Genomic DNA, 13,233 nt, shown 5'->3' on the forward strand with positions numbered 1-13,233 from the left:
GGGCCTGGGCCTAGTTTTCTGGCCCGGCGAAAGCCTGCAATGCCTGGCTCGGCCAAAATTACACCCCTAGAAACGTATACAAATATCAGGTATAAAATTAAAAAAATGTTTTGTAGCTCGAAACTCGTTGTCTCGCATGGCTCGATTTTTAAAAATGATGTCGTTTTATTTTTTATTTTATTTTTTTCTTCTTTCCCTTCCACTTCTCGTTTCTCTATCAAAAATTGAACCAAACCCAAGCAAACACACACACACACACACATACACAGAAGAAAGAGAGGATACCGGAGATGATTTCGCCGACCGAATGGAAAGCCGCGATCTGGCCATATCGGAGACGGAGAAGGAGAATGGGTTTGATTTTTTTTTAAAAATCACATCTCAGATTAGCTCAAAAAAAAAAAAATCAAAAATGTTGCTGTTTTGGTTTTGTTTTACTCAAATTGCTACTGCTTTGGTGCTGAAATTGGGGCTGCTTTTGTGTTGAAATTGGGGCTAAAATTGGTGTTGTTTGGGTGCTAAAATTGGGTTGTTTCTGTGCTGAAATTTGAACTATTTTTTTGCTAAAATTAAGTTGTTTTTCTTCTTCTTCTTCTTTTTCTTTTTTGCTGAATTTGCTGCTGAAATTGGTTTTGATTTTAGATTTTGATTTTGGGCTTTGATTTTGATTTTGATTTTGATTTTTTTTCTCAGATAAGATTTTGGAGCTATTTGATTTTTTTGGGCTCCTCTTCTTATTCTTCCTCTTCTTCTTCCAATTTTTCAGATTGCCCGGGGAGAAAGAAGAAGAGGAAGCAGAGAGCGGGGAAAAAAAAAATGGTTTTGATTTTAGATTTTGATTTTGATTTTGAGTTTTGATTTTGATTTTTTTTTGCCTTCTTCTTCTTCTTCTTCTTCTTATTCTTCTTCTTCCTCTAATTTTTCAGATTTTCTTCTTCTTATTCTTCTTCTTCCTCTAATTTTTCAGATTGCTCAAGAAGAGGAAGCAGAGAGAGGAGGAAAAAAAAGGTCAAAATGATGTCGTTTCTGACAATCGAGCCATTCAGGGCATTTAGTTTTTCGAGCTACCCAACAGCTCCGATAAAATTGGAACCAACACTATTTTTTTAAGAAAAATGTTTGAGACCCTAAAGTTTGGAACTCTTAAAATGATGTGGATTAATTATGTTTTTTTTTTTTTTCTTTCTTTCCTGAACCAATCACAGATGAGTGGGGATTGTGGGATTGTTTTTTTTTAGGGGTCTGTAGCATTATTCACTATGTTTGTTTCTATTTTTTTTAAAACACTTTTCAAAAAAAATATACTTTCTTGTTTTTCATATTTTTTTGTTTTTACTGAATTTTTTTAATATTTTATGCAATTTTTTTTTTAATTTTTAGACACACCTAACATAAATATACTTAAAAAGTATAATTTTTGTGAATTTTTTTTTTTAAAAATCACTAAATACCAAAAATACAAAAAAATATATATATATGAAAATTCAATATATTTTTCGTAATTTTGTGTATTTATTAATTTTTTAAAATATTTTTTCACAAATATTTTACTTTTTAGATATATCTAAGTAAGGTGCATCTAAAAATTTTTTAAAAAAATGTTTAAAATTTAAAAATATTCACTAAAAATAAAAAACAAAAAACTCAATTTTCAAAAAATTAAAACTAAATATATTGATTAATTTTTTTAATCGGTTCAAATTGGACTGATTTTAAGCTTATTTAAGTGATTTTGGACGGCTTATTTTTTAAAATTTTATTAAAAAATTATTTATTTAAAAAAATTTGAACTTATTCGACATTGATATGCACGTGATCAATATACATTTAATTTTAAAAAAATAAACAAAAAGTATAATTTTAAAAATAAACTATTTATTTTTAAAGACAAATATAAACTAATAATAAGATTATCAATTTTATATGATTTATTTGACAAAATTTATAAAATAAACAATTCCAATTATTTGTGTGAGTGTGAAGCCTACCAATTGAACCGTATTCACTAGAGAGAGTATATATTTTCATTTATATATTTTATATTTATGCCTAATTAGTTTATAAAATTAAAATAAAACAAAAAGCCAAATGACTAGAAACACCACCAAATCACATTTTTAGGGCGGCTAAGAATTTAGTATAATCAAGATATATAATATTATCACCAATATGAATGGATGGTATCATCATTAAAATAAAAAGAACGGAGGAATCTTAGGTCAAGTTTGGCATGATTGAAAAAAGATAAAAAGTTAAAAAGTCATTATTCTTATTTAAGTCACATCACCTCTCTAACACATCACTTCAAACTCAACCCAAACTCAATCCATATTTCATAAAAAGTCAAAAAGTACACTTATTTAGTCTTCTCAAACTAGGCCTTAATATTTGATTAAGGTCAAGTTTGGCAAGTCTAGAATAAGTTAAAAAGTTATTCAAAAAGTTAAAAAGTTAACACTATTCACCAAAAGTCAACAATTACGGCTGCACAACTCTCAATTCTAATGTTCTCTTACAAACCAATTTTTACAATTTTTTATTACACATTTTTTCATAAAAAGTCAAAAGTTAACCCAAACATCTATATTTTCTTTCTCAATTTTTTAATTCAAAAAAATAAAAAGTACACTTATTTAAGACACCCCAAACAACTCCTAAGGCCAGATGTAATTTGTTATTATTCAACGCAATTAATTAATTACTTACATTTATATGATGAGATTCTGACGCCCACATGTAATAACATGATGTGACAATGACACTAAAAAATATTATCTCTAAACAAGCTTTATTGAGATATGAAATTCTTGTATTCCTCTTAATAAAAACTTTACACCTTAATAGGATGTAATTTGAAGCGTCTACAAAAATTAAAAATCATATAGCAATATTAAGAATTTTTAAAATATTATTTTTAAATTTATTCATTTTAATGTGATAAATAATTGAATCTTACTTGTATATACTCTGTGTTATTGTAAATAAATTTAAAAAATAATATTAGTATAAAAATCTTCATTTATCATAAACATAAAATATTCATACAATTATGAATCTCACCACATTGTATATTGAATAATATATTAATTTAATAAATTTTATTTTTTCATATCTTGTATTAATATATTAATGACACATTTTATAAAACGTAAAATTTTTATATAATGATTTGTAATCCAATCATAGAGGAAGTGTTTTTGGTTTTTTAATGCTTTATATCATTAATTTAGTATCACTAATGCATCACTAATGATGTAGTATCATGTGAACCTCACTATTGATGTGATAATTTAACCTTTATTTTGTTTTATTTTTTTTTCTTTATATTATCACATCATTAATAATATTTTTAAAACTTGAAATTCAATGCTCTAAATCACCACTCGTTTTCAATTTCACTGTCGGTTTTATTAAAAATAAGTTCCAAAAGAAAAGTCAAAAGAGGTGAGACTTTGGGCCACACGTGCTTTTGGGCACGTGGCAATTAATGAAAATTCTAATTAAACACTATCAATTCTCGGGATAACATTTTTAAAATTTATTTAATTTCATGTGCTTCAAACAAATTATTATCAGCAACATCCCACCCTTCTGAACCCCTTTCCCTTTGCTCTTATCATGAAACTGTTGGAAATATAGTTTAGAAATCATTACTCAAATTTGGCTCGAAACCTAAAACAACGTCATTTTGCGTTTTGATTTTTTTTTTTTTTCTTTTTCTTCCTTTTCTTTCTTTCTTTCTTTTCTTCTTCTTCTTCTTCGTTTGAACACAGGCGAGAGAGAAACAGAGACGAGAGGCGAAAGAGAGTCGTCGTCGTCGTCGCAGCTCATCGTCGTCGTCGCAACTCGTCGCCCGATCGTCGCTCGTCGCATCGCAGCCCCGCCTCTGCCTCCGCCCGCCTCCACCTCCGTCTCCAGCCCCATTTTTATGGCCCCCTCCAGTTCTGCTTCTTCTTCTTCTTCTTCCTCCTTCTCTTCTTTTTCTTCTTCCTCCTTCTTTCTTCTCAAATTTGAGCCCCGATTTTCGGGCTCTGTACTGGGGCTGATGAAAAATTGATTTCAAAGTGCACCATTTGAGAATAGTTTTAAGACAATATTTATTTAATGTAAAATTTAATTTTATTTAAATAAATTCGTTAATTTTTTGGGTCAAAATTTGAACATGATTCGATTCAGAATTCAAATTCTTTTGAAAAAACAATCATATCTTTTCTGATTGCACCATTTTATGAAAAAAAAATGTGACTTTTTCGAAAAGTCACCATGACCATTCGAAGAGCCACCAATTCACCTATATAAACTGGCCCCCCATTGTATTTATTTAGGATGAAATTCATCTTGTGTTTCTTTTCTTCTGCACTTTGTCTTTTCTGTAAGAGGTTTCTGCACTGTAAGGTTCGCCAGACTTGCCGTGGTAGTGATGCTTCTGCAAGGTTCAATCGTTGTATCCTACGAGACGAACATCCAATAAAAAAATCATGAGTACCATAATGAGCGACGCATTTGTCTTAAAACCATTCTCAAATGGTGCATTTTGGAGTCAACTATTGATGGTTTCCAAGCCATTTTTCCAACACAAACCTCTAGATTTAAGAAGAATAAGAACTTGGCGCACGAGATGGAATTGAGTAATGAAATCTAAGGATGAAATGAAGTGAAGTATAATAGACAGAAATGAAGGATGAGGGAGCTTAAGAGTAAGGGAAAGAGACTAGAAAGGTGGTAATGAAAAATGTACGGGCACGAAATATTCTTCCTGTATAATCCTGTTGATCAAGTCTGCGCTCCTCCGTACGACGTTGCTTTATCCCCTGAAAATACAAACGTGAGCTAGTCGGCGAGTGTGTCCCGGATACCTCTCCGATGCCTAGGTCAGTAAAACAGACAAATAGACAAAAGCTCTGTGTATTCGAGAATCAAAGTTGTGTTACCTCTCCATAGGTGGTGTTGTGAGCTTTTATAGGTTTCACGTGGCACAATCCTAGTAGGACTCTTACTCCTCCACGTAGAGTCCTCCTATGATTCATACTCCTGAAAGATAATGCTTATCCTTCAACACCTCCCTCACTGCTTAAACCAAGTGAGATGGTTTCAAACCGGTAGTATGGCAAAACGACCGGGATAACATAGCCATGTTAAACGGGCCAAAGCGACCGAACTCTAGTTAGCTCGGCTCTCTCTTCACAGCTTGTATCTCGATTTTACCTATTGAGACCGAGCTAACCGTAACTGTCACGACCCAAACCCGGCCCTATGGGTTTAGCACCGTAACCGGCCAGTAATCCGAGATTACCGAAGGCCTGTAGAACAGTAATATAGTAAAACAGAGTACAGGGCCTGGCGGAAGCCAATACAGTAAATAAATAGTGTCCATTGAGCTGTGACAGTCTGTATGCAAAAAGGTTTTTCATACATTTATACATAAACAGTACAGAACAGTATACACAATATTTACAATCATTCAGACTAGGGACTCGACCCTATATAACAGTACAGTAACACTCAGTCTATACAGAACAGTAAAACAGTACAGAAGGGGGAATTGTAAAAGACCCCTAAGCCTTAACAGATAGGCTCGGAACCTCGCAGTGAGGCACAAAGGCTGGCTTGACAAAACTGGAGTCTAACCCACGCTCCTAGCTCCGATCTGGTGGCTGAGCACCTACATATATATATAAACAGTGAGCTAAAGCCCAGTGAATAACATAATGCGTAAAGGGGTTTAGAATGAATGTCCTTACAGTAATGAAAACAGTTCAATTCAATCAGTATTTCAGTTGTTCAGTACAGTAAACAGTCATATGTGGTACATCCATTAGCATAACAGTAACAGTAGGTCTTAAAAGACCGAACAGTAATGATGGCCATCAGTCAGTAAACAGTAGTGGTTCCACGAAGGAACCGACAGAGATCTCTGTAACAGTAACAGTAACAGTAAACCGTAGGTACTAAGGATGCCACAGTACAGTTCAGAAATAAAGGACATACATTCATTCAGTAATACCAGTTCAGTAAACAGTTCAGTTCAGTATTCAAAAGATATCAGTTGAACATATCTTTACACAATTGTTACTCACAGAGTTCTGGGCTACAGTATGCTAGAGCGTGTCTCCCTAGTTGCCAACCCTACACAGTTCACAGGTTGAACACACACTAAGCTACACAGTTGGGAAATATTATAACTTAATCCCTAATTTGCCTTGGTGTGTTCTACAACGATATCCTCATCTAAATGTCTTAAACTAGGCCTAAGAATGCCTAGGATGGGATGAGGATGCAAAAATACACTTAGAAAACATTTCGCAAAGTTTGCTGAAAATAGGAGCCTCGCTCGAGCGAGACTTTCTCCGCTCGAGCGTAAGTCCAAAATCAAAGGCTTCGCTCGAGCGAGGAATCCTTCGCTCGAGCGGTCTGCAAAACAGTAAAAGTACTGGATGCTGAGATTTTACGCGCGATGGTCGCTCGATGGTCGCTCGAGCGGAGCCCTGGACAAAGGTTCTCGCTCGAGCGGGGAATCCTTCGCTCGAGCGAGGTAGCCAAATCTGGAATTTCCAGATCTGCCTCCCAAGCTCAAACCAAGCATTCTACCACTCCAAACTCGACCTCTTGGGCCCAAATTCTGGAAAACATCACTAAATTCAATGTATAACAAGTTTCAAAGCTCAATTTATGAATTCAAGCCCCAAAGGTGAGTCAATTAAGACCACATTCAAACCCATTTTCAAGAATAACATTCAAACATGTCATGTATGAGTTTTAAACCAAATTAAAGCTCCAAAGCTTGATCAAATGAGCTCATTTCTTTTCAAACCAGTTGGAAACATGGTCTATACCAATAATATGAGCATGCATGCACTAATGTCCACGTAATCAACCTCAAAATGCAACAATACCAACATGCATGCAAGAAATGAGCTTCAATCCACCATTAATGAACCAAATCATGACTTAGCTCTACAAATTAACATGAACCATGCAAGAACTAGCTCAAACACATCAATAAAGGGTGAGTTCTCTTACCTAGAGCCTCAATTACAAGTGTAGGACCACAAAGCAACAATCAACCTTCAATTCTCTAAGTTGCTTAAGCCAAATCTCAAGAACTACACAAACTCTCACTCTCTCTTCCTCAAGGTCGGCTAGAACAAGAGATGTGGCTGATGGAAAATGTTTTTGGCTCAAGTATAATGAGTTCAAAGTGTAGAGGTAGTGGCCCACTCAAGGGCAAAACGGTAATTAAGTCCAACTCTTTAATTAGCTTATTTTAATCTAATTTAATCATACCTAATCAGTTTTCAGATAATTGTACAGTAAAATCACATAAATTATGAGGGTCACAGAACACTAATCGGTTTCAGATTCGGCCGCCGATAAGGCCTTCAATTAGCAGTTTAAACACTAAAATACGAACAGATCAAATAAACAATCAACAGATAGAATGCAGTTCAAACAGATGTATTCATTCAATTCAGTTTCAATTTCGGTCAGTCAGTTCAGTACTTTAGTCAGTTCAATTATCAGTCATTATCAGTTCCATTTCGCAGTAATCAATGATTAACGGTAATCATTCAGTCATTAATCAGTAAACAGTATGAGGGTTGTTACAGTCTCCCCTCCTTATAAAGAGTTTAGTCCTCTAAACTCGAGTTACCTTCATTCTGGAAGAAAACAGGATTCAGTGGAAACAGTTCAGGATATCTTTTGGCCATGTCATCTTCCCTTTCCCAAGTGGCATACACACCACCATGGTTCTGCCAGTCAACTTTCACTAGCGGGATCTCTTTGTTCCTCAGTTTCTTGATCCGTCTGTTAACAATCTGTATAGGCCGTTCCTCGTAAGTGTAGTCATCACTCAGCACTACACGAGTAGGCTCTATTACATGGAAAGGATCCCGAAGGTAGTCTCTCAACATAGAGATGTGGAAGACGTTATGCATATGCTCCATTTCAGGAGGAAGCGCAACTTGATACGCCATCGGATTGATTTTCTCAATGATCTCGTATGGTCCGACGTATCTCGGTGCTAACTTGCCTTTGACTCCAAAACGAGTCTGGCCTTTCATTGGTGTCACTTTCACAAAAACGTGATCACCCACTTCATACTCTCTGTCTCGTCTTCTGACATCTGCATAACTTTTCTGTCTACTCTGTGCAGTTTTCAGTCTTTGCTGTATCAGTTTCACTTTTTCAGTTGTTTCATACACAATCTCGGGCCCAAGCAACGGCCCATCTCCAACTTCTGCCCAGCAAATCGGAGATCTACATTTTCTGCCATACAATGCCTCGAAAGGCGCCATACCAATACTCGAATGGTAGCTATTGTTGTAGGCGAATTCAACTAATGGCAGATGACTTTCCCAGTCTCCCTGAAAATCAAGGACACACATTCTCAGTAAATCCTCCAGAGTTTGGATGGTCCTTTCTGATTGGACATCTGTCTGAGGATGATAAGCACTGCTCAGTCTCAGTTCAGTACCCAATGCAGTCTGTAGGCTTTGCCAAAACCTCGATGTAAACTTCGAATCCCTGTCAGAAACAATAGACACAGGCACTCCATGCAGTCTAACAATTTCATCAATATAGATAACAGCCAATTGGTCCGCGTTATAGATTGTCTTGACAGGTAAGAAGTGAGCAGATTTGGTTAATCTATCAACAATAACCCAAATTGAATCCATACCTTTTCTGGAGCGAGGTAATCCCACAATAAAATCCATCGTGATATGCTCCCATTTCCACTCTGGTATGGGTAGGGGTTGCAATAGTCTGGCAGGTCGTTGATGTTCAGCTTTGACCTGTTGGCAATGAAGACATTTGGATACAAAATCAGCAATTTCTTTCTTTATTCCCGGCCACCAGAAATTCTGTTTCAGATCTTGGTACATTTTCGTATTCCCCGGATGGATAGACAATTTCGAATTGTGGCCTTCTTGCAGAACTCTTCTTTTCAGTTCAGTATCATTTGGTACACACAGTCTTTCTTGAAATTTCAGTACATTATTCTCAAATTTGAATCCCGGTCTCGGTTTGGATTCTCTTTCCTCGATGATCTTCTTCAAGAAATCATCCAGTTGCTGTTTCTCTTTAATCTCTTCAATCAGTGCCGGTTGAGCAGAAATAGCAGCTAAGGTTCCACCTTGTTCTCGTAAAACAATTTCAATTTCAGATTTTTCAAGGTCACAAAGCAACTCTTTCTGTCCGGTGAGCAAACATGCTAGATTTCCAATCGATTTCCGGCTCAATGCATCGGCAACGGTATTGGCTTTTCCCGGATGGTACAGTATCTGTAGGTCATAATCTTTAATCAGTTCTAGCCATCTCCGCTGTCTCATGTTCAGTTCTTTCTGTGTGAAGAAATACTTTAAACTCTTATGGTCGGTGTATACTTCACATGTCACCCCATACAGATAGTGACGCCAAATTTTCAGTGCAAACACCACTGTAGCAAGTTCCAGGTCATGGGTCGGGTAGTTCTTTTCATGTGGTCTCAACTGTCGGGAAGCATAAGCAATAACTCTCCCATTCTGCATTAAAACACATCCCAAACCCTTATGAGAAGCATCACTAAATACAGTATAACCATCCGTACCTGAAGGTAAAGTAAGAACCGGTGCAGTCACTAATCGAGTTTTCAACTCCTGGAAAGCATATTCTCTTTGGTCAGTCCAGTCAAATGATGTCCCCTTCTGAGTTAACTGAGTCAATGGTAGAGCAATTTTGGAGAAATCTTTGACAAATCTTCTGTAATATCCGGCCAATCCCAAAAAGCTTCGGACTTCAGTCACATTTGTTGGTCTAGGCCAGTTCACTACAGCTTCAATTTTCTGCGGATCAACAGAAATTCCGTTTTTGCTAACAACATGCCCCAGAAACATAACATGGTCAAGCCAGAATTCACATTTAGACAGTTTAGCATACAGTTTCTGTTCTCTTAAGGTTTGTAGGGCAAGTCTCAGATGTTGTTCATGCTGTTCTATACTTTTGGAGTAAATCAATATGTCATCGATAAATACAACAATAAAGTCATCAAGGTATGGTTTAAAAATTCTGTTCATGAGGTCCATAAAAGCAGCTGGTGCATTCGTAACTCCAAAAGGCATAACTAGAAATTCATAATGGCCATACCTCGTTCTAAAAGCAGTTTTATCAATGTCTTCTGGTTTAACCTTCAGTTGATGATACCCCGATCTGAGATCGATTTTGGAAAATACTTGTGCACCCTGTAACTGGTCAAATAAATCATCAATACGCGGTAATGGGTATTTATTCTTTACAGTTACCTTGTTCAGCTCACGGTAGTCTATACACAGTCTCAGTGAGCCATCTTTCTTCTTGACGAACAAAACAGGAGCACCCCATGGCGAAGTGCTAGGTCTGATAAACTTCTTATCCAGCAGTTCCTGCAGTTGTACTTTCAATTCTTTCAGTTCAGTTGGAGCCATTCTGTATGGAGCTTTAGAAACTGGTTGTGTTCCGGGAATCACATCAACGGTAAATTCAATCTCCCTGTCAGTCAAATCTCCCGGAAGATTATCTGGAAAAACATCTGGAAATTCTCTGACTATAGGAATACAATTCACATTAGTTTTAATACTATCATCAGTAGACACAGTCAGTACAGAACACAGATACCCTTTACATCCCTTTCTAATCAGTTTACCAGCTTTCACAGATGAAATCAGATACGGGGGAGGTACTACTCCAACCCCATTAAACACGAATTCAGGTAAACCAGGTGGACGGAAAACTACTTGTTTGGTCACACAGTCAATAGTGGCATGATATTTTTGTAACCAATCCATCCCCAATATTACGTCAAAATGATCAATGTTCAATGGCAGTAAATCAATAAACAGATGCATATCCCCAACAATAATTTCACATGCGGGGTACATATATGCACAGGTCATAGATCCTCCTACGGGTGATGATACAGCTAACAGATAGTTCATGGGTTCCAAGGGTCTATTCAATTTTCGTGAAAAGGCATGCGACACATATGAATGCGTAGACCCCGAATCAATCAGTACATATGCATTTTGAGTACAGATAGAGAGAATACCTGACACAACGGTCTCGGTATTCTGCACATCTCCCGGTACTAGTGCGAACACTCGGCCTTGCCTCACAGGCTCTTTCCCGGTAGCTTTAGGGTTAGGCTTTGGTGGAGCATTTGATGCTGCGCCGCTGGCTGCAGCTTTGCTATTGCCTTGAGGAGCAGAAGGGCAATCTTTAACCATGTGGCCCACCTTGCCACACCTGTAACAGGCTCCAGATAATTTGTGACAAATCCCTTTATGCTTGTTACCACATGCAGAGCAGGGTGGAATGAACCCACTCCCTTGACTGGGGCTAGTCGTTGACCCCGTATTCTGTTTCTTGTTGGCTGGGTTGTGCTTGCCTTTCTTGAATTTGAAACCCTGCCTTTTACCATGCCATTCAGTTGTTGGTGTTTCAGATTGTTTCACCGCTGCAATGTTCGACTCGGCCATCAACGCCCGGTCGAGAACACCCACAAAAGTCGGTAGTTTCAAGACATTTATTCGGTCAAGGATTGCAACATTAAGGCCGCCTTCAAATTTTCTGGCCTTCTTATACTCAGTATCCACCATATGCGGTGCATAACGGGCAAGCTCAGTAAATTTTGTTTCATATTCCGCAACGGACATCGTGCCCTGCTTCAGCTGTTCGAATTCAGTCACTTTTCTATCCCTGACACACTGAGGGAAATACTTTTCAAAGAAGGACTCCTTGAACTGAGCCCAAGTCATAACAGTATTTGTATCGCGGATCAACATCCACCACCTTCTAGCTTCTTCTTGTAGGGTGAAGGTAGCTAGCAATACCTTATTCGCTTCCGAGCACGGAAACACTTCAAATAATTTTTCTGTTTCGAGCACCCAAGCTTCAGCCTTTAGCGGTTCTAGTCCTCCCTGAAAGGATGGCGGTTTCATCTTGCTGAATTTATGGGTGAGAGCAATAATATCCCCATCATTCACATTCACATTAGGCTCCGGCTGTACCGGAGGAGGAGGAGGTGGGGGCGGTTGGTTCTGTTGTTGTTCAAGTCTGGCAGTTATCAGTTCTATCATTCTTTCCATTCTTTCCATTCTTGCCTCGGTAGATGAGGACTCAGGTTCATTTGCATTGTCCATTTCACTATAAGCAGTTATAACAGTTTTAAACATAAGCAGTCATTTGTTTAACAGTTTACCGCATTAGCATGTATTCAGTCATAACATAACCACACACTTATCATGCTCATGCGATGCCCTAAGAACTTTTCTAGGACACCCTATAGCTCATTTGGACACGTGTGTGCGGTATAACTCGTGGTAAGTATCGCTCTGATACCACTCTGTCACGACCCAAACCCGGCCCTATGGGTTTAGCACCGTAACCGGCCAGTAATCCGAGATTACCGAAGGCCTGCAGAACAGTAATATAGTAAAACAGAGTACAGGGCCTGGCGGAAGCCAATACAGTAAATAAATAGTGTCCATTGAGCTGTGACAGTCTGTATGCAAAAAGGCTTTTCATACATTTATACATAAACAGTACAGAACAGTATACACAATATTTACAATCATTCAGACTAGGGACTCGACCCTATATAACAGTACAGTAACACTCAGTCTATACAGAACAGTAAAACAGTACAGAAGGGGGAATTGTAAAAGACCCCTAAGCCTTAACAGATAGGCTCGGAACCTCGCAGTGAGGCACAAAGGCTGGCTTGACAAAACTGGAGTCTAACCCACGTTCCTAGCTCCGATCTGGTGGCTGAGCACCTACATATATATATAAACAGTGAGCTAAAGCCCAGTGAATAACATAATGCGTAAAGGGGTTTAGAATGAATGTCCTTACAGTAATGAAAACAGTTCAATTCAATCAGTATTTCAGTTGTTCAGTACAGTAAACAGTCATATGTGGTACATCCATTAGCATAACAGTAACAATAGGTCTTAAAAGACCGAACAGTAATGATGGCCATCAGTCAGTAAACAGTAGTGGTTCCACGAGGGAACCGACAGAGATCTCTGTAACAGTAACAGTAACAGTAAACCGTAGGTACTAAGGATGCCACAGTACAGTTCAGAAATAAAGGACATACATTCATTCAGTAATACCAGTTCAGTAAACAGTTCAGTTCAGTATTCAAAAGATATCAGTTGAACATATCTTTACACAATTGTTACTCACAGAGTTCTGGGCTACAGTATGCTAGAG

General features: G+C 37.5%; 1 protein-coding gene and 1 long non-coding RNA gene across 13 annotated transcripts in view; both read right to left on the bottom strand.

The window, feature by feature from the left end:
- The window catches only part of LOC114319984 (uncharacterized), a 281,641-nt gene that overhangs the window by 57,809 nt on the left and 210,599 nt on the right, over positions 1-13,233 (bottom strand). The window lies entirely within an intron of this gene.
- LOC145788823 (uncharacterized) overlaps positions 1-13,233 on the bottom strand; it is a 283,308-nt gene that overhangs the window by 48,952 nt on the left and 221,123 nt on the right. The gene's annotated exons all lie outside the window — the stretch shown is intronic.

The sequence above is a fragment of the Camellia sinensis genome, chromosome 7 (assembly GCF_055761805.1).
Source record: "Camellia sinensis isolate YWXY chromosome 7, ASM5576180v1, whole genome shotgun sequence".
Classification (NCBI taxonomy): Eukaryota; Viridiplantae; Streptophyta; class Magnoliopsida; order Ericales; family Theaceae; genus Camellia; species Camellia sinensis.